Source organism: Rhinolophus hipposideros, assembly GCF_964194185.1.
Source record: "Rhinolophus hipposideros genome assembly, chromosome: 19".
NCBI lineage: Eukaryota > Metazoa > Chordata > Mammalia > Chiroptera > Rhinolophidae > Rhinolophus > Rhinolophus hipposideros.
In genome coordinates, this window is record NC_138065.1 from 37,999,059 (window position 1) to 38,019,786 (window position 20,728).

Genomic DNA, 20,728 nt, shown 5'->3' on the forward strand with positions numbered 1-20,728 from the left:
AGAATTTTCCTGTGGCCCCAGTCAAATTGCAAGGGAGAGGGGACCATGGTCTTCCCATGTGTCCAGAGAGAAGAAATGGTTTGGTGAACACATTGCCTTATATCTACCACAAGGGGCTTCCATTTTTCTGACTAAACTAGACTGTTATATTTGGTACCAGATGTGGTGTCTGGTAACAAAACCCTAAAATAGGTGACAATGACTTTGTAGTCAAGTTGTTGTAAGCAGATGCATTTGGCTGGATGGCGGAAGATCCACATCATGACGTGGAAAAACACTCAGCAAGACCACTGCCTTTAGTAACTTGAAAGTCTGACCACGTTGCTCTTGAGCTTGGAGGTGAAAAATAGCATGCGTTCGTGGTTATTGGCTGCTTTTGACAAGATAATAGAAGAAAAAGAGGATTATTGGGGAAAAAATGAACTGGTTCTCAAGCAAAGATGAAAAGAAAAAGCAACTGCTTCTAGAACTCCCTTCTGGTATCGATTTTTACATTAGTCAAGGTAAGTGACGCTTGCTGATATAACAAGCAATCTCAAAAAGCTCAGCAGCTTAATATATTAGTTTATTTCTCACTCACAAAGAGCCTAATGTGGATATTCCTGGTTGGGCAGCTGTCCTGGCGGGGCTCTTTCAAACAGTCATTCAGGGATCCAGGTTCCTTTCACATAATGGTTCTACAGTTTCTCTATTTTGGTGACATCAAGGTTGTCCAGCCAGAAGACGGAGAGAGAGGACAGGGTGGTGGTAGCGGGTCAGGGGAGAATACAGAAACTATACACAGTCTTAATTGAGAACAAAAGTGACACACATCTCTTCAATTCAGCTCATACTCCACTGAAAAGAACTAATCACATGGTCCCAAATCACTGCAAAAGAGGCTGGGAAATGTGGACTCTGGTTGAGCAATTGCTTCCCTTAAGGAACTCTACACTGTGGAAGGGGAGGATAAAACTTCATCGACCAGCTAGCCATCTCTGTCGCAGTACTAGGAAGTTTGGGGGATTTGGGGGGCGGGTTGTTTTTTGCTATTATATACTTTGCCCCACTTTAATAATATAGCTTCCTCCTGTTCTTTCCAACTTTCCTCCTTTTTTTTTTTGACATGCACTTTCTTTTGTCTGTTTGATCTTACTTTCCTCTCTTATTTTGCTGTTAATGATCATTAATTGTAGCATTCTACTCTCTGAGCTATTTCTAGGCAAGAGGTCAAGAGAAAAAGATGGGTTTGTCATCTTGTCAGAATTGAGAAAGAAGTCATTTCTGTGCCTTTTCCTTCCAACTCAAAGCGCATATGATTCTTACTTTAGAAGTGATAGGCAGTGCAAGGGAGAGTTCAAAACAAATCTAGGAGGGCAAATAAAATATTTGCAAGATTGTGGATGTTTTGTACGCTTCCTTGTTCCATGTTTTCAGGTTTCCTGCTGGCTTTGGGCTAGAAGTTTCAAGTGTTCAGTTGTTTTCTCTTTATTCATTTATTAATGAGATCACTCATCATGGTTGGTTGAGGAAGGCAAAAGTGATCTAGACAGTTTTTAACTGTCTGATAACAAAATTAAACCATTTAGGGGATTTTCTTTCACTCACAGATGCAAATTCCATCCATTTTCAGTTTGGGGGAAGAAATAAATATACATTTTGAAAAGGTGAAACTTGAATATTCTACAATATGCAGATGCCACATTCCTCTGTGATTGGTAACCAGCACAAGTAACTATTTCTTCCCCACCAATACCTCACTCTATGCCTTATTGAGGCAGGGGTGTAGAACAGAAGAATAAGGCTTTGGTTCCTATCCCATTAGCTACTGTTTTTGGGGGCCCAGTATCATGAGTTGGGGAATCACCTGCTCAGAAATGTGAGTTTCCTAACTGTAATTGAAATCCATATTGAGAAAGACTCGACACTCAATTCTGTGTCGTAATTTGGCAGAGTCCCCGTAAAGTCATGGCCTCATAGCATCTTTCTATTTCTGCGTTTTCCCTTTATTCTGGTGGGGGAGCTGACCTGAAGCCAGAGCCCCAGAGCCTTGACAAGCTTCTAGAGGCACTTTGGAGGATAAGAGCAGAAATAATAGCAATACATAACATGCTTTATCTACTTGCCAGACACTGTTCAAGCATTGTCTCATTTAATCCTCTCAAAAATGTTACAAGACAGGTGTTATTATTATCATCCCTATTTTAAAGATGAAAACACGGAGGCTGGGAGAAATTACATCATTTATTGAGCTATTGAATGTTACTTTAAGAACTTCAGCTTGATTCTGACCGCAAAGCCCCGTAGCTTAACCACTTTATTACCAGCCTATTTCCATAAAAACTACCCAAAGAATTAACATAATGATGGTGGGAGTAGGGCAGGGTCAAATCAGCGGAAAATAAGAAAAACATGCAAATTCCCATGGAAATTAATCACAACAATAATAATTACCAACATTTCTTGAGTACGTGTTAAATCCTTTACATGGATTTAGAATCCATGGAGTCATCACAACAGTCCTAAGAGATAAATGCTATTTGTTATTATATCCTTTTTTGGTTGTTTTTTTTTTTTTTTTGCTGAAACTGAGGCACAGAGGAATCAAGGTACAGGATCACACAACTGGCAATTAGCAGGATATAGAGGAATTGAAATGAGCATACTGAACCTATTTGTCCTCCAGGGAGATAAGAAGGGCAAACTGGAAGGATAACTCTAGAAAGTTCTTCAGCATAGCTTACCCTCTGATTTGTTCACACAGTCAGAATCCTCCTTAGGTAACGGGAATCCAAGGCCGCAGCCCAAGCCCTTTCCTCAGTCTGAACGGAGGAAGTGCTGGGTGATGCCTGTGTATCCTCAGAGCCGTCCGTAGTTCCTCTCTCACCAGCCCGGGAGGGTTCCAGTGCCAAGGAGCGCTTCTGTCCTATTGAAAGCAAAGAATGGTTGCCTCTGAAATAAGTACAAAGAGCAAGCAAATTTAGTCAGTTTATGCAAAACACAAAATGGCATCTGCCATCTGGAAAAATACACCAAAGGCGTGAGCCGTCAAGCCCCTTTCAAGACTTTGGCATGTAAAATCAACATTTTTTTTTTTTTTAAGGATGAAAGGTCCATGTGAACTCCCAGTTTCATTAAATGTAATCCCCCTCCCTCCATGCTTGCCACTGGCCATCCACTCTCTGATCTTACACTCTCCCAGTTAAAAAATAATAACAATGATTTTATATATATATATATGTTTTCCCTTTTCTCAGTGGTGCAAAGAGATCTCTGAGAAAATGGACCTGACAACAGAGGGCTTTTAAAAAGAAAATATTTTTAAGATCCTTCTTTTTTATGTTTAAAATGGTTTAAACAAATACACTTGCCCTTGTATTATGTATATATATTGTGTATGTATATATGTATATATACCTGGAACCTAGTGCGTCATTGACATTCCAGAGGTCCAAAAATTGTGGGTTCATACTGCTCCTGTCTTTAGCATCACAGACTCCTGATGTTGCTTCCATCTGCGCTCACTTCAAGGAGTTCATGACAGGTGAGAACAAGGAGGACTGGTCGGGCTTTGCCTTGGTGCCAGGCAGGGTAAGCAGGGCACCCAGGCAGAAACATGTCCATCAGACAGAAGTAGAAGATGCTGGCGATGTTTATATAAGAGTATGGCTAAATGGACAGGAATTGAGACCTAGAAAATGACTGATGTGGTGCTAGGGATAGGCTGGTCAAAGTACACGGACTGAGAAGGGACAGAATCAGAAGATGGAGTAATCTATGGGCTTGGAATCAAGGAGCCTGCAGCATGGTCAGAAACAGCGAGTAAGGCAAGAACACTGGATTGTCACGCCTGTAACGATAAGTAGAAAGAAGTGATTCCCATGGGGCCAGCTACCTCACATGCATTAGGTCATGGTCACAACTCTATGTGGGAGTACTTTACATCTGAGAAAACGGGTCCAGAGAGGTTAGGTGACCATGTCTAGATTTAAAGACGAGTTGTCTGATTTCAGAGTCTATCCCTATAACCACCACATTTTACTGCCTAGTATGCGTATGTATAGCCCAGGCTAGAAAGATATATACCATGAAACTACCAATTTCCCCCTGGTGGTAGAATAACAGGTGACTTTTATTTAATGCATTGCTCCGTATTTCCCTATTCTCTATTTTATAATCAAAATGTTTCAAAGGTTACTGGGAAAAGAAGCTAAAACTTGCTTAATGAAGGAACGAAGCTGAAATTTAATCAATGAAGAAAACTTGTTTTTTTTCAGGAGCAGAAGACCATGTGAGGCCAAAGGCTGGGCTGCGTGTCTGAGTGGCAGCAGGATTGGTCCTGGTGCTCTTCATATCAGAGTCTGCTGTTGTCTGTGACCAATGAGGATGTATCTTTGATCCACAATCATTCAGCTCTTCCCAGGTCAACCCCCTTCCAAGGCTGAGTATGGTTCCCAAGGATGGACTTTTGGGAGTAGGGGAGGCATAGCAGGGGACAAGGATGATGGCTGGGTAACAGTTCACATCTCCAGGGCTGATCTGATCAGAGCATCAGAGTCTCTACTTTTCTTAGTCAGCAAATCTATCCATGTGTGTTTGAACCCTGGCTGACTCATTCAGTCATTCCTCACCTCCATTTAGAAGTGCCTAGTGACGATATCTTTCAATGCATTAAATTAAATAATCTTTTGATCATTTCTTTACCTTTTAGATTTAGGGAGACATGCTTAAGTTTCCTTGAAGTTGGTCCGATGCATGTAGCCTGCTCTAATGGAAAGAGGCATAGCTTGGAGTCCACCAGACCTCAATTAAAATCTTAGTTCTGCTACTTATCAGCTAGCTGTGTGGCCACAAGACAATCTACTTAACTTTGACCCTCAGTTTCCTCATCTGTAAAATGCAAGATGCTAGTTTAGAAGGATTGGATTGGCACAATAAATTATTATTATTATTATCAGAAACAGTGATAACATTCAATGCTATCATGCATACGTTCCAGCAAAGACCCATTCCTGTCAGTTCTGGGAAGTTAACAAGTTGCTACAAAAATGATGTGACAATAGATTCCAGTATATTATTGAAATGACATTCTCCAACTCCAGGGGCTGAGGAGCTTGTTGCTATCACAGAACCCCCTTTAGGCCAGTCTTTTGAGTGTCACTTACACCAGTTTGGAAGTAATCTGCTTGCTCACCCTTCCAGCAAAGGATGTCACAATCAGCTAATGGAAAGTGACAAGAAGGGATATAATGAATGAGAGGGAGTTAAAGTTTGGGATAAAAAAAAAAAGAGCCTTGTTCTTTTGGGGAATGCACAATGCTAAGCATACCATGTTAAATCGTGCGTGTCAAATAATGGACTAATTAAGAATCTTCATCCATTTTTTTTTTCACATCTCAGTTTTGTTATACTTTCAAAGATGTATTTTCAAATTAGCCCTTAGCTCTTTAAATAAGTACCAAGGGGAAGGAGAAAGAAAATAAAAAAACGAAAAACAAAACTTGTCTATCAGAGAAGTACAAGATAAACGTATCAGAAAATACATAAGGAATGGAGATGGGGGCGTTGTAGGAAATGTTGGGAAGTTTTATAATCAGAGCAGCAACTTCTTGAATAATGGAATTTAATAACATGTAATAAACTATGATCCAGGAGAACTCTGATTCAATCCCACTAATTGTTTGAGCCCATGAAATGAAGGCAAAGTTTATCGTGCCAACACGCTAATGCCACTGAACACTGCAGGGGACAGACAATTGTTCCCAGCTGCCTACCTCCTCTCACCCGAGGGCACATGGTCCCTGCCTTCCAAATACCAGGCTGAATCTCCAACTTTCAATGACAATCCTAGTTCTAGGACTTTAAAGTCACAGAAATGTAATGTTTGCAATCAACAAACTGCCGTGTTTCCCCAAAAATAAGACCTAGCCAAACCATCAGCTCTAATGTGTCTTTTGGAGCAAAAATTCATATAAGACCTGGTCTTATTTTACTATAATATAATATAATATAATATAATATAATAATATAAGATCCGGTCTTATATTAATTTTTGCTACAAAAGATGCATTAGAGCTGATTGTCCAGCTAGGTCTTATTTTGGGTGAAACAGGGTAGTAGATGAAGCAGAGAACAGAGGGGTAACTAGATACAAAGCCTCCAATTAGGTTATAAAGAATAATAACCAATATGCTTTCATGCTAATGCCAAAAAGTACAAAAACATATAATAAATCTAATTGAGCACATAGTCATAAACGCTGTTTTTCTCCCTACATAGTTCTGCTGTATTAAGGTAGACTCCAAATAAAGAAACACATTTTTTACATTGTTAATGAAAAGGATTTTTTTGTTGTTTTTTTGTTTTTTAATTTGGATCATTTTACCAGTGTCAAAAAATAGGAAGGTATAATTAAGAAAAAAATATTTTTTTCTGTCATTATTTATCGATTATGTCTAAGCATAAAAATAAAGAAAGGAATTGAAGCAATTTTCTGGGTAATTCAGGTTTTCCCCAAAAGATTAGAGGTTTCTAAGTCAACATACGTATTGTTTTTGCCTGAATTATTAAGATAATAACCTTAGTTTCTACTTTATTTTATGAGTATGGACCTGTCTGTTGATGAAAAATCTTTTGAAATCATTTAAAAGGTTTTTTAAAGTTTTTTCTGACAATTGAGTGTATGACTTTCTTGAACATAAACATTAATGTACCTCAAAAATACACAAGCTAAAATTCTATAGAATATCTTGCAAAGCAGCTATTTAAATTACTAAACCTAAAAACTGTTAAGATTAAGTATTACCTCCTCTTTCCCAAAAAGGCCCAAGAAATCTTGGTTACATCTGAGGACAGACGGGGAGTGAAATACCTCTGTAAACCGATAGTCTAAAAACAGGAAAATGAGTATTGTGCCACGGCTATGAGCAGCTAATAAAGAGAACATGGTTAAAAGAGATTAAGGTTCAAATTAAGGTCAGAAAAGAGACTGATTGAGGAAAACTGCCATGTTCCGTTGCATGGCAGTTTAAGTGAGACAGTTTCCCCCTGAATCAGTCTTAGGTTGAAAAATTACACTGTTGGGGTTAATAAAGAGGCCGGGCATTTGTTTGGACTGAGACTTCAATTAAAATGTTATTTGGGGCAGCCAGAGCTAATGTCTTGCTTAGAGGTAAACTGAACTGCCTTTTAAGAGAATGAAAAAAAAAAAAGAGTCAGAAGAAAAAAGACCACCTAACCTGTCAAAGACCCTGAATAACTGGCAGAAAGAATTGTGTTTGCTGGACCTGTGCCCAACTCAGCAGTGAGCATTCTTAAGGGTTTTGTGACATCATCTGAGGCAGCTGAGGTTTTCTGAATTTTTGATTGTTGCACCGGGTGAGGAATCTAGTGTTCAGCTGGGCCTTCTTTGAGACAAAGAAAAAAAAAATCTGGTTGGTGTAATATGCCAAGGATCTGTTTTTTGGGTTTTTTTAATGCCACGAAAGGGGTGGGACCAAGAATTTTAGGTCTCAGTCTCATGACTCTACCCCAGAGACAAAAATTGATGAATTCAGTTCATTGAATTTCTCAGTCCATATCAATTTGCCCACAATTAAATAAAAAACACAAAGTTGGCTTTTATTTCGCTTCTTTAGGGTGATTGGAAATCCCCTCTGAATAAGCTTCTTCTCCTTTCCATTCACTCCCATATTCCACAGAGCTTCGTTAAACATCTTTACTCTGGCCAGCATTAGGCAAACCCTGGTCAACAAAGCAGACACGTTTCCCAGTCTGTATGAGGCTTATAGTCACTAAGTGAAAAGATAGATAAATATATAACTACAGATTGGTAAGACTGATGGAAACCGTGTGGAGATAGAGATGTATATATTCCATTTCTCTCCAATCTTTTTCTTAACCAATCCTGTGAGCAGTGACAATTTGAAGACTCATTACTAGTGCATGGGGTGGTTGAGGAAGCTGGTTAATGGCAGATAGAAATGATGTGATTTTCTGTTGGGGAGTTTGGGATCTGGTGGTGGAGATAAAGAGTGATGCCAGGGACAGGGGGAGTGGGGGGTGGGGAGGGAGGGCAGGGGGGGGGGGGTAAACAAAAGCAAAATAGCTCAGATTAGAGCCAAAAGGAACTTGGAGTATGGACTTTGGTGTTTCTTGTCCAAAGAGAGGCACAAAGAAAGCAATGGAGTCCTATAGAAGTGTAGAACGAGAAAGGGCCTTGGGGCAGGGAGAGGCTGTGTCATGGGAGCAGCAGGGCCAGGTGACAGCACAAAAGAAGAGGTGCACTCTGGTCCAGAAAAGAGGAAGGGAGCCATCCCTATTGTTCATTTCCTTCATGATGTTCAATTCTTTTTTAAACCAAGTCTGGAGAATGGACCCAATTTGTCTGGATCTCAATTCAAACTGACCCCCAAAGTCCAGTTCTCTCATGCAAACTAAAGAAGATAATTATGACAGCAGGAATTCCCCTCTCCCCTGATTCCACAAAAATTAAAACAAAATAAAGCTAATCGAAGGTTTTTAATCTTCAAAATATCCATTAAGAAGATAAGTCTTGGACTTAAGCTACAGAAAAGCACAGACTTCCCCACTGAAAAGTGGGGAAGATAATACTTGAAAACAAAATGCCAATAATGAGATCATTGTAATGGGAACAAGGGGACCAGCAAGCTGAGAACTAACACAACATCATGAGTGCTACGTCTGTCCAAGGCATGGCAAAATCTGCCAGGTCCAGATTGACTTCATTAGTCATTTAAAAGCGCATAGATCACAGAAAAAAATGGTCCTCCTCCTCACTGAGAAATAGTTGATCATCAGTATAAATAGAAACTGATGAGAACACCAATACTTCAAAGCATAACCATTTCATTCACCAACCAGTTGCTAGTTTGCCCTTGGCAATGAAGAAGAAAGTAAACAATGTTACCCCACAAAAGGTGTGACCGTAATCAACTCAAACAGGTAGTTAGGTTTGATGTGGATTCATATTGGATATGGGGTAAACACACAGACCACATTGTCCCAGATGCAGTCTGGGAATCTGGGGAGAAATAAGCATAATTATACAATCCCATCAGCCTTCTCCATGGCCCTTCACTCCTTTGGGTCTACTTGAACCATTATGATTCTCATTCAGCCAATATTTGTCAGGGACTTTCTAGAAGCTGGCACTGTGTTGGGTGTTGGGAATTCCATCCTCAACAAGATAACCACGAGACCTTCCCTCTTTATCATCTGCAACTTATCTTCAGTTTTCTGTGTCCCCTTAACCAGTTTAACTTTTTATCTCTACCTGTCATAGCTATATTTGTTTCTTGTTCATTGCCTCACTTACTGAAATACAAGTACCGTGGGCAGGGACTTAGACAGTCTTACTGTGTGGTATCCCTGACATCTAGGTCACATAATAAGGGCTCAAAGATGATTTGTTCGATGAATAAGGCTTATGTTCAAATAACTTATTCATTTCAATTGGGATAGGCAGAATAAAGGAAAACTGTAGGTGTTATGAGCATGTATCATTAGGGTTTCTAACCTAGGAAATGAGGGAGGTCTTTCCTGAGCAAAAGATATTTAAGTTGGACTCTAAAGAGAGGGGATTGTCTAGAGAAGGGGTTGCCCTTTCGAAGAGAGGCAGCACACGTATGCAGGGGCTTGTGGTGTTGAAATCACAGGAAAAAGGCCAGTGATGTGGAGATGTGGGGACAGTGGAAAGAGTTTCAGCGATGAGGCAGGAGCTGTGGACAGGAGCCAGATTATGCCAAATCTTGTAGGGCACATGCAGGATTTTGTACTTTGTCCTAAGAGCAATATGAAGAGTTTTAAGAGCAACAGGATCACAATTCCCCAATCATGAATCTCTCTAATAAACACTAAGTATTTTAATCTGAGCTTTCTGACATCAATTGGGCATAAGAAATGACTGGAGTATTTCCGCATGTGGAGAAGAGGGAAGCTTGAAGACTTGGTCATATTTATCGAGTATGTAGCAGAGGCACCATTTTATAACAGGCAACATGGGGAGGGTGGCAACAGCAAAAAGATGGGAATGTTGGTCCCTGTGGAGAGTGTAACCTAGCTAGAGAAACTCAACGTGCAGCCATGGAAAAGTCAGAGGGGAATGAGACACCATAAAAGAACATGTCACCTGTCTATTTCCTGCTTTGACACCATCACTGCCTTACAAGATCCTTCTTGGTCTGTCAGGACAAACCCTTGCTGCCTCTTTCTCACCCAGGCCTCCCCTGGTGCTCTGAGTCCCAGCAGTAAGAGATGACCTTAGACTCCCGAGCACAGATGTAGTTTGTCTGCCCCATGCCTTGTATGAGCTGTCTGTCATTTTATCCCTCACTCCACCTTCATAGCATCACCTGTCAAATTACCGGTCTCCTGCCCAGAACCCAGTGCTAGGATGTGACACGTGGTAGGTACCCAATAAATATTTGTCACATTAATGTCACAGATTGTGCTAAAACGTCACCCTTATTATACCTTTCCAGTGAACGCTTACTGAGTGCCTATTTTGTGCCAAGCATGGTGTTGAGGCTTTTTCATACATTCTCATTTAATATTCACACAATCATAAGGCAGATATCGCCATTATCCTCAATGTGCAGATAAGGAAGCTAAGGCTCAGAGAGGTGCAGGGACTTGTTTAAGATTTCTTTCACTATGCAACAGGGACATGAATTCACTTCCAATCCTCTCCTGAGCCTATAGCCTAATTACTTGCTTATGCTCACCTCTTCCTTTGACATTCTTACTTGCCACAAAGATAAGCCTCAGAGCTCCTAGCATATCTTGTGTCAATGTATGACATTCATAACTATCCCACCTAATGTCTTCCCAACCATACTTCAAATGCCTCAGATGGGTCTTATTTATCTTGGTGTCACCAATGTTGAGTACAGTGTCTGGCACATGATAGGGGTATAAATTAAAGGATGAATAAGCCTAAGGCAATCTGATATAAACTCTAAATGTGCCCTTTAAGAAAACGCATTATACACAAATGCAAACACATGACAGATAAATTAACGAAAAATCACTCAAGTAACAAGAAGTCTACACTCCCCATCCTTTTTTTCCTTCATCTCCACCTACCACAATATTTCTGGTAAACTAAAAATCTGGTTCATTTTCAGAATTAGAGATACCAATATTGTACTGTTACATAAAGGGAGAAAAGGAATCATGAGGACATTTATATGACTACTCATGCGTCATGGGTCCACGCACAAGCTGAGAGGACTTACCGATAAGGAGCAAGCAGAATTTTTCACTGCTGCCTGATCCTCCCTGAGAAGCATCGAAAAAACTATACCTCATTTGAAAAAGCAAAAAGATGAGAGATAATGCTTTTTAAACTTGGGATATGTCCCACAGAAATATTTAACACAGACGTACAAAAGCTGAAATATTCTAAACCAACCATAACTCAGACGTTGGAATCTCCCCGATGAGATTACTATACTAGAAATAACATGTTTATTCCTTCATAAAAGACATGTCACCTCACCTTTCATAGTGGGGGGTCATCTGAGGGAAATAATTCACCCGTTGTGAAGTCAATGTTCAAATCAATATCCCTTGGGGAGAAAAATATTGTTCATTGATGGAGATTGAGTTTTCTTTTCCTTGAGAAATCCTTAAGGGATAAACAGTTTTTTTCATAGTGAATGTAACTAAACATGCCAATTTCAAAGTTTACATTTTCCTATCTTTCGTATGATACTCAAAAATTTTTAGCATAATTATAAATGCCTTTCAACCTATAGATGCCAGTTCCATTTTTTAAAACCTCATTTTGATATCTCAGCAACAGGACCACAGACAATTTGGTGTGTGTGCTTTTGCTTTACTTATAAGTGAGATTCCTTTGGATGTTTAAAGCAATTAAAAAAAAATAGCATAAAAACTAAGAATACTGGATCCAAAATGTGTTTACCTACAAACTTGATAACGATTATTTTTTTTTAATTTCTCACTATTTCTCCTTTACCTTTCTTACCTTCATGTGTACCTCCAAACAATTATGAGTATAGCAACACTGAATCTAGCCATTTACCGACTGCTTTCAAAAAACAAGAAGTTTGGATGGGCAAAGAGTTAAAAAGGCTGAATTTAATTGGTTTTATATTTAACATGTTGCTTCAGGCTAGTGAATCTTTCAGACTTATTCACAAGGCTACAGTAGATTATATTGTGTAATTCATGGATTGTCTATTTAGGCCAAATGTGTGACCAAAAGGAAGCTTGCCTTCTACCTTTTTGAAACACAAAAGTTGCAGAAGAAAGGACAGATGGGTGATTTCGGGAAAAAAGAAATGTCACTCAATTAATGTTTGTTGAAAAGGGTGTCACAGATCATTGGCAGAATTTCCACTCATTGGCAACTCCCCCAAACAGCCAAAGATTAATTGAGTACCCAGACTACGGAGTCCTATGAGGAGAGGAGAATAACATGTTGGTGATTACAGACGCTGAGCTATGAAACTAACACAAGTGTTAACTGGATGAACCATCTTCAACATACAGGAACAACATTACCGATACAAGAGAGTTTTGTTGTTTTTTTCCTGTGATAGAGATGGATTCTTATCAAGCTACACTGTCATACCTCATTCCTTTTGTGTCTAAGAGAACACATATTTTTTTCAAGTGGCTTACACAAATAAAATAAGGAACAAAGTTCATTCACTGGCATATGCTCATGACCAACAACTTGACCTGAGGAAAAATTCAAACCACACTTAATATACTGATTTTTCTCATCTAGTAGTATAACTACAAGCACACTAAGTGCGGTATAGAACAACAACAAAGCAAAACAAAACAAAAAATTTAAATTAAAAAAAAAAAAATTAAGGCCTACCAAAGCCCCCTTCCTAAAATTTGCTTCTGTAAAATGTAAAAAAGGACTGGATCCACCAGAAGTATCAAAATCAAATATTTATTAATCTTTTAATTTCTAATTTAAAATTCAAAGCTTATTTTCATGCTTTGATAAGGCTGTATGGTTCCTTATCACTTAAAAAGCATTACTGCTTTTATCACAAATTCAAGAGGAGCTAACACTAAGGAATGAGGAACAGGAACATCTAGAAACACTGGGAATAACTACAAACTAAGATGAGCAGGGCCCAGCAGAGAAAATAATGGTCTTCTGGGAAGAATAAAATAGTAACAATCACAACACATCTGGGGTTTGGTTCAAACTGACCGAGAACCAGAAGGGGTCTTCAAGTTGTTCTGCACACAACACATAAAGAGAGAGAAAGAGAGAGAGAAAGAGAGAGAGAGAGAAATTTCCAAAAGTGAAATTTCCAGAAGTTATCAAAGGAGTTAACCTAAGAAAAGATTTCAGTGGCAGTCATAGGAATGAGTACCCCTTTTATGATGATCCCTGAGTTGATCTATGGCAGGCTAAATAGACCTTTCTATCAAAAGATTCCATCTAACCGCCCCCCCACACACACACTACCCCTACCCAAACAGGGTTCTTGAAGGTGTCAGCAGGATTTGGTTGACTGGACCATTAATGGAGCTTCGGTTAATTATTGACTGATTAGGGTTTTACCTTATCTTTCCATCAGGAGCTGGCTCAAGACTTAACGGTAAGTAATTTTGAGCCAGGGTGAACCTACCCACATGCTTTTTTTCTTCTTCTCCTTTGGGTCACTAGCTTGTCCTTCCCGATAATTCACATTCAGGTCAGAATGGTCAGTCCTTACAGTGCTTGAGAGTCCTCAAAAGGACTGGCAATGAAAGGGGCCAGGTTCGTGGTGAGAAGTGCCCTGAGATGGAGACCTAGAAAAGAGCTGCCCTTTTGCAGAACTTTGCTTATTGGTCCAGGTTTTCCCAAGAAATCCCTGGGAGGAGAAAAGCAATGACTTTTTGTCTCTAAAAGTGTGGTGATGCCTGAGGGTAAGAATCAGCCCACCATCCTGCAAGGCAGCCTCTCTGCTGAAGGCCTCTTGGCAAAGCCAGGGAAGCAACGCAGGCAGCTCAGGCCCAGCTGCCCCAGATAAGAGGTGGCCCGTGTTAATGTACAGGCTTCCTCTGCACCTCAGCAGGGCCTTCCTTTTCTAAACAGTCTCCCTTTAATGTTGGCGAATGTTGTTTTTCCATTGACTCAACATCTCGTCTCTGGTGGTAAGCCAGTGGGGAAAGTTGGAGCGGAGGAGGGAGGAGGACAGTGGGAGAGAGTGATGCCAAAGCAAAAGAGAAAGGGACAGTCAGCCACATTTCCAAACAAGCTAGACACCTGCTTTGGAAAGACAGGGACCAAGCCCAAAATTCTTGCTTCCTCTTGATTTAGATCAGCCTTTTGTTCTCTGCATGTCTGTGTTCACTGGCCCTGGGCCCCCTCTCCACGACATTGCCTCCTTCACCAGGAGCGAATTCCACATGCAAACCACCACCATGAGGGATTCATAACTTTTCTCCAGGGATTTAACTGTCTTATCTGAAGGAAAGAAAGAATAAGACAGTTATTGAAGTTGATTAAAAAGGAAAAGGAAATTCTAGGAAAAAGATGAAAGAGAAAGTGAAAAGAAAGAAGGAAATTAGAGAGAAAAACAGAAGAGAGGAAATAAGCAAGTAAGAAAAGAAATAGAGGTATAGACATGAAAAGCAAAAAGAGAGTAAGAGGATAAAACAAAAACAAAAATGAAAAGACAAGGAGAAAAAGGAAAGGAGAAGGACTACAGAAAAATGAAATCTGAAATAACAGTTTTTCGTCAGAAGCTTAGTTTTTCAAGCCACAGGACAGACCGAGGGTTAAGGATGGAGAACAGTCCCACCCGGGCTTCTTTGGGCAAGGCCGGGTCAAGGGGCACCTTCAAAACCAAATCTTGATTAGAGCCAGCTAAATGTTTTGACTTGAAGGAGACATGAGGGATTAAAAAGCAAAATAGAGCAGCGTGGGCAAGAAAGAAACAGGAAAAGAAAGAAAATTTGAAAAAAAAAAACACCAAAAAACTCATGGGCGACACAAAGGGAATGATAGAAAACACTTCTGAATCAGCTAGTCATCTACTAACAAGCTGCAAAGATTTCCAATGACAAGTTGTCACATTAGTTTAGTGAAACTGAAGCAGTACTTATCCTCTTTCCTGTGCTTAATCTCTCCCTGCGTGCCACAAAAACATGCTACCACGTTTAATAGGATTAGTTTCCTTCACTTTCTCCCCCCCACCCCTCTTATTTTTATTTTATTTTTTTACAATTCTATTTTCAGCAATACAGGGATCCTTGAATTCATGGACTTCCTGCAGTGCACAGCAAAACCTGGCATGTGTGGTTTTTACCCTTTAAAGACTTTATTTGAATCTGAAAACAATGTAATTTGATTATTTTGTACCTTTCTCCCCAATGAATTATATTCTCCTCCTGAAAATCTCCACAGTGTGGAGCGGAGGGGAGGAGGTATTGATGGTAAAAGGGTCAAGACAGAACCAGGGCTGGTGAAAAGCTGACAACGCCCAATGCCCTAGAAGAAATTTTTCTGGCTCTGACCACAGGTAAACCTGGGTTTCAACTCCAACTGCTACTTACTGGTTTTGTGGTCTTGAGTGAGTGATGAAATCTTCCCCAACCTCCATGAACTCATCCATACAATTGGGGTAATTCTTATTAGGGATCCTGGGAGAACTACACTTAAGATACTTCATGTCTTCACTTTTTCTCATATTTTATTTCATTCCTGAAATCAATGTCTTGCAATGCGTCGTGCGTTTAAGGTCACTGTGTTTTCCTTTTCTCCCAAAGGCCATTTTCAAATTGATGGTGTGTCTTATAATCTGTGGTATTGTGGAATTAACGGAAGTGCCAAGGACAAAGCATCTGGCATAGTTCTGACATAGGAAATGCTCAATACATGCTAGGATGAGCTATCATTGTTTACGAAGGGGACCAAAGTTTTGCCACTCTGACGCTGCTTTTTGGGATATTGATTTTCAGCTGGCTATTAAACAAAAACTCAGAAAGAAACTTTGATCCTTCTCTCTTTCCTGCTCAAGACATTCAGGCAGAAAACCCTGCTTCAGGAAGGAAATCTTAGGATGTTGGCCTTAGCCTGAATAGCCTACTTTGAATTAAGTTTGGTAAATAAGGGGGCTTTCCAGGCCTGGCCTGTTAGCTAGATACCCACCAAGCCCATTGTTTCTGGGTTGCCTCACCAACACTTGCCTGCCAAGTGTGTTCCACTCTTCCTCAACTACCTGTAAATTGCCCATTCTCACTTCTGAAATATTTTCTCCTTTGTCCAAAATGTCATATATACCCAATGTTGTCTCACATTCTTTGGACTTTTCGCGCTTATGCGAATTTCCGGTGTGTGAATTAAAATTTTGATTTTCTCCTGTTAATCTGTCTCTTGTTAATTTATTAGCCCAGATAGGAAAACTTAGAAGGTAGGAGGAAAAATATTATTATTCTTTTTTAGCCCCCTCTCTTATCACTATGCCTGGTTGCCTCCTTCCCTATTCTCACCTGAAAGACCACTCACTGAAAGACCACTTTGGAATATGGAGAAAAGAGAACGTGTTGACACTTTGGCCCCTCACCCAGATCCTTCTAGACTAGTGTTCCGAATTGAGGTTTCAGAAACCTGACTAACTCAAACACAGATAATAACTGTCCAATGCGTTGGTTAAGAACCAAAACTTCCAGTCTACTCTGCTCTCTCAACAGGTTCACCAACTGGCATGCTTTGCAGTATCTTGCAAACAGTAATCATGTGTAGAACTGAATTACTCCAACGTCTGAGACAAACTTTGGGTCATGCCATTCTGCCCTCCACCCACTGCCCTCTAGGCACCACCACTGGAAGACTGGCATTGAGAATATGAAGAGGTAAACTCACTTTATGCCTGAGGGAAAAGAATGGGACCTCCCGGGACCTCAGAGTCAGGGAGCAACACTGCAGCTGGGGTGGGGATGGATGGGAGGAGGGGCTGGGAGTAGGAAGCTGGCCACCTTTGTGGAGCCTGGGGAGGCACTGCAGGGAGAGGCCCTGCGGGGTGGGGGTAGGCAGGAAGGGCTGGCCTCAATCAGAGAGGGGAGCAGTGGGCAGCCTAGAAGGCATTGAGGCCCACATCCTCAGGCAGGCCTCAGGGCCCCCTTTTCTCCCCCACTACACATGCCACCCAGGAGAGACCCCATGTCCTGTCAGAGAGGGTTCAGCAGCAAGGTGAGGTCCCAGACCTTCCTGCCCACCTGGGATTAGCTAGCATGCAAGCCCCTTCAAAGTTTAGGTACATACTTCCCCCAATCGAATTCCCACCCCAGCACTCTCCCCCTAACTTCGCTCCCTTAACCCCCCAAACTACGTGCTACCCCCACCACCCCTCTCACCTTCTGCAGGACACCCACTCCCCCCACCCCCACCCCCTCACCTATGCATACTCTCACCTCACCCCCACCCATCACCCCCCCACACACTCCCTTCCGAACCCTGTTCTCCCAAGCCCCCCCCCACACTTTCCCACTGCTCCAACATACTCTGCCCCCACCCGCAATGTTCACCTCTCAGCCTCTGCACTGCCCCCTCCCCCATACGTGTAGGCAGAAGTGTTCCTTCCACCTTGAGGGTGCTTGGGAGTAAGAAACCAGAAATTGTCACCTATCTCCCTACAGCGTGACTCCTGATGAGTGTTTCTCTGTAGTTGTCTTGAAGTCCTTTGTTTTGTCTCCTAGAGTCACAAACACACAGCCTCCCAGCCCTACAGAAAGAGTAGCCAGAGAGCAGGAATCTCCATACCTGCTCAAAGAAATCCACAAACCTGCAGAGGATAGGTACGTGGGGGGATGAAAGGGCTTTCCTTCATTCAGGCCTGCTCACAACCCCTGGGTTCATTCCCTAGGGGCTGGGCCTATGGATGCCCCAAGCTGGTAATTTCTTCCTTCCCCACCAATACACCATGATTACTTATCTTCAGCCTTCTGAGGATACCAGCAAAACACCTTCCTTGGGATGTTTAATTAGCCACTCACAGCACTCCCAGCCATCCCCACTCTAAAACTGCCAGCCTTCTTGATCTGTTCTCCGCTGGTTCAGCCCATTCCATTTCTCTGGCTTTCCTCCCTCACAGTACTACAGAATCACAGCCAGAGATGGCACCTTTCGGCCTATCTTTCTTTGACTTTTCACAGCTGTCTTTGGCTGGGCCCTCTTCTCTTAATTACCTTGGGGTGAGTCTGTAGTCATTTGTTGAGTGTTGCGTTTTACGTACTGTGTTTCCCCGAAAACAAGACCAGGTGTTATAATAATTTTTTGCTCCAAAAGATGCATTAGGGCATATTTTCAGAGGATGTTTTATTTTTTCATGTACAGCAATCTACATTTATTCAAATACAGTCATGCCATCTTCTTCTGGAACACCATCATAACGTACTAAATGCATCTGTCTGGCTGATGATCTTGACTAGGGCTTATTTTCGGGGTAGGTCTTATTTTCGGGGGAAATGGTAGATTTGGGGGAGTTGTTCATTCAAACATGTAAAAACGTAATGATAAATGATAAACATTTGTTACGTAGGAATGTTGACCTTCTTTTCCTTCTTGTTCGCTCATTGAACAGAACTTTTTGTCCTGTGTTTCACTGGTCTAAAGGGTGGCTTCTAGAAGAAAACTTTACCATCTATAAAGCAGGGAAGGTGAAAAAAAAGAGAGAGAGAATTTTAGAATGGTAAATGCCTCTGTCTGCCATTGGGCCTGATGAACATTTCTAGGTCCAAGAGCACAGGGCCTACCTTCCAAACATGCATCAATTCTAACTTATTTTTTGTGGCCTAAAAGGTAGGGGAGGTGAGCATATAAAGTGCTCAAAGTAGCAACTATGCATGAGCTAAAATGTACATATCGAAAAACAATCCAGTTAGCTTCACCAAAATATTGGGGGTAGGTCTGTATACAAGGAGTATAGGACAGCTCAAGTATGTACAGCACACATTTGTAGACAAAATAGGTTGAGTTTATTGAGCACCAATCATGTGCTAAACAATTTTACTTATATAAAAGTCAAAAACTCTGTGAGATGGATATTATCCCCATTTAACAGATAAAGAGAACTGAGGCTCAGATAGATTAAACAACACACCCAAGGTCATAGTAACTCGCTGAGCAGTAATTGGAAAAACAGTATGACCCCCAGATTCCCGGTCCTTCAGCTGATTGCTTACCAGAGGTGGGCCCAGGAATCTTTATTTTTTAAAAGCTCCCCTGGTGATTCTTGAGGATTAGCCAGGGCTTGGGAACGCTGCTCCACATCAAACCATCCCTCTATCCCTGTCACCAGCCTGCCTCTGAGCAGCCTTCTCCACGTTGGATAAAACATTTAAAACATATTTAAATAGCAATTTCGGAAAACTATGCAACATATGGATTTTCCTTTTGATCTCAAAATGATGACAAACAGACACTTAAATACTTCATAAAAGAAATATTACCAGAAAAATTATAGAAATCTGGCTTTCAACTTTGTCTTGCTCTAATTTAAACAAAATGCAACTTTCCAGAGTCACTCTCTCTCCCCCCCCAAATAAATCCAAAACTCAGAGCTTTCTTTTCTTTTCCCTCTGTGCCCGGCCTACACCTACTTATCTCTAATCTGTTGGTCATCCTGAATAAAAGCTTTGAGAGAGAGACAGTAGGGATAGCTTAAGTCTTATCCTCAACACCCCTGAAAACAGAGAGCGCATCTCCTCCGAATGCACACCCTTGACTCGAAAGACCAAAGACAGGGAAGCTGGGAATAACGGCCAAATATTCTTAGACCAATTAACAAAAGAAAAGGGGTGGGCAGAGGGGAGATGGCCATCCCTTAAAACGTCCCCGCCCCTCTTTCGGTCCCAGGAGAGCCCCCCTCTCTCAAGTTGAGTGCGTCAACTGGCTGTGGGCACCAGGGCCTCGGCAGCAACAGGCAGCCGGGAGGCCGCGGGTCAGCGCGGGTCGGGCCGCGTCGGGTGTGCCCCAGCTCCGCGCCGCGCCCCGAGCAGGTGGCTGCCCCCGGTGCTGGGCGTGCGCCGCGCTCAGGCCGGGCGCGCGGAACTCGCGTCCCCGGGGCGGCCCGGGGGGAGGCAGGGGCCCCCGGGCGCGGGGCGCAGGACGCGCGACTGAGACCCCAGGGCCGCGAGGGCAGGAGGGGCGTGCCCTCCGCTCCCCGCGCGGCGCCACCGCCGCTGCCTGGCGCGTTCGCTCGCTCGCTCTGCGCCCAGAGGCCGCGACACCTATCGCGGGGCCGCGGCGCGGAAGGAAGGGCTGGCAGGAAGGAGGAGACCGGGAGGAAGCCGCGCGCAAGGCAGCCCCGCTCAGCCGCGGGCCAGGAGAGGAGGCTCCCCGCCGTCCCGCCCGCCCCGAAACTTTTCCAACACACGCAGCCGTAGTCCTCACGGGTTTGGGCGGCCCCGAGTCGCCATCAGGGAGGAGGCTCGGCCAACAAACACGTCCCCCGGCACTCGCGCGGAGGTACACAGGCACACCCGGGGCGGGGGGCCTGGGCCTCTGGGGAGGTGGGTGAGCGCGTGAAGGCAGCGGGCGGCCCCACAGCCCAAGGGGACGCCCCGCGTTCGAGGACCAGTGCTTAAAAACCTGCCACAGCTCGGAAGCGTGGCGGTGCCCGAGGCTGTGCGTAACTTTGCCCACTGCGCCCCCGCGTGCAAAGGCGTCCCCGCGCACTCACACCCTCAACCCACCCCACTCCCCCTCGGCTCCTGCGGGAGCCTGCGGTGTATTTCAGCCACA

The 20,728-nt window shown here is 42.5% G+C and overlaps 1 long non-coding RNA gene across 2 annotated transcripts in view; it reads right to left on the bottom strand.

The window, feature by feature from the left end:
* The window catches only part of LOC308487519, a 198,075-nt gene that overhangs the window by 172,291 nt on the left and 5,056 nt on the right, over nt 1–20,728 (bottom strand). For both annotated transcript variants that reach the window (XR_013991714.1, XR_013991715.1), the window contains exon 2: nt 2,724–2,931. This is a non-coding gene — a long non-coding RNA (uncharacterized lncRNA). The remainder of the gene's footprint in view (nt 1–2,723; nt 2,932–20,728) is intronic.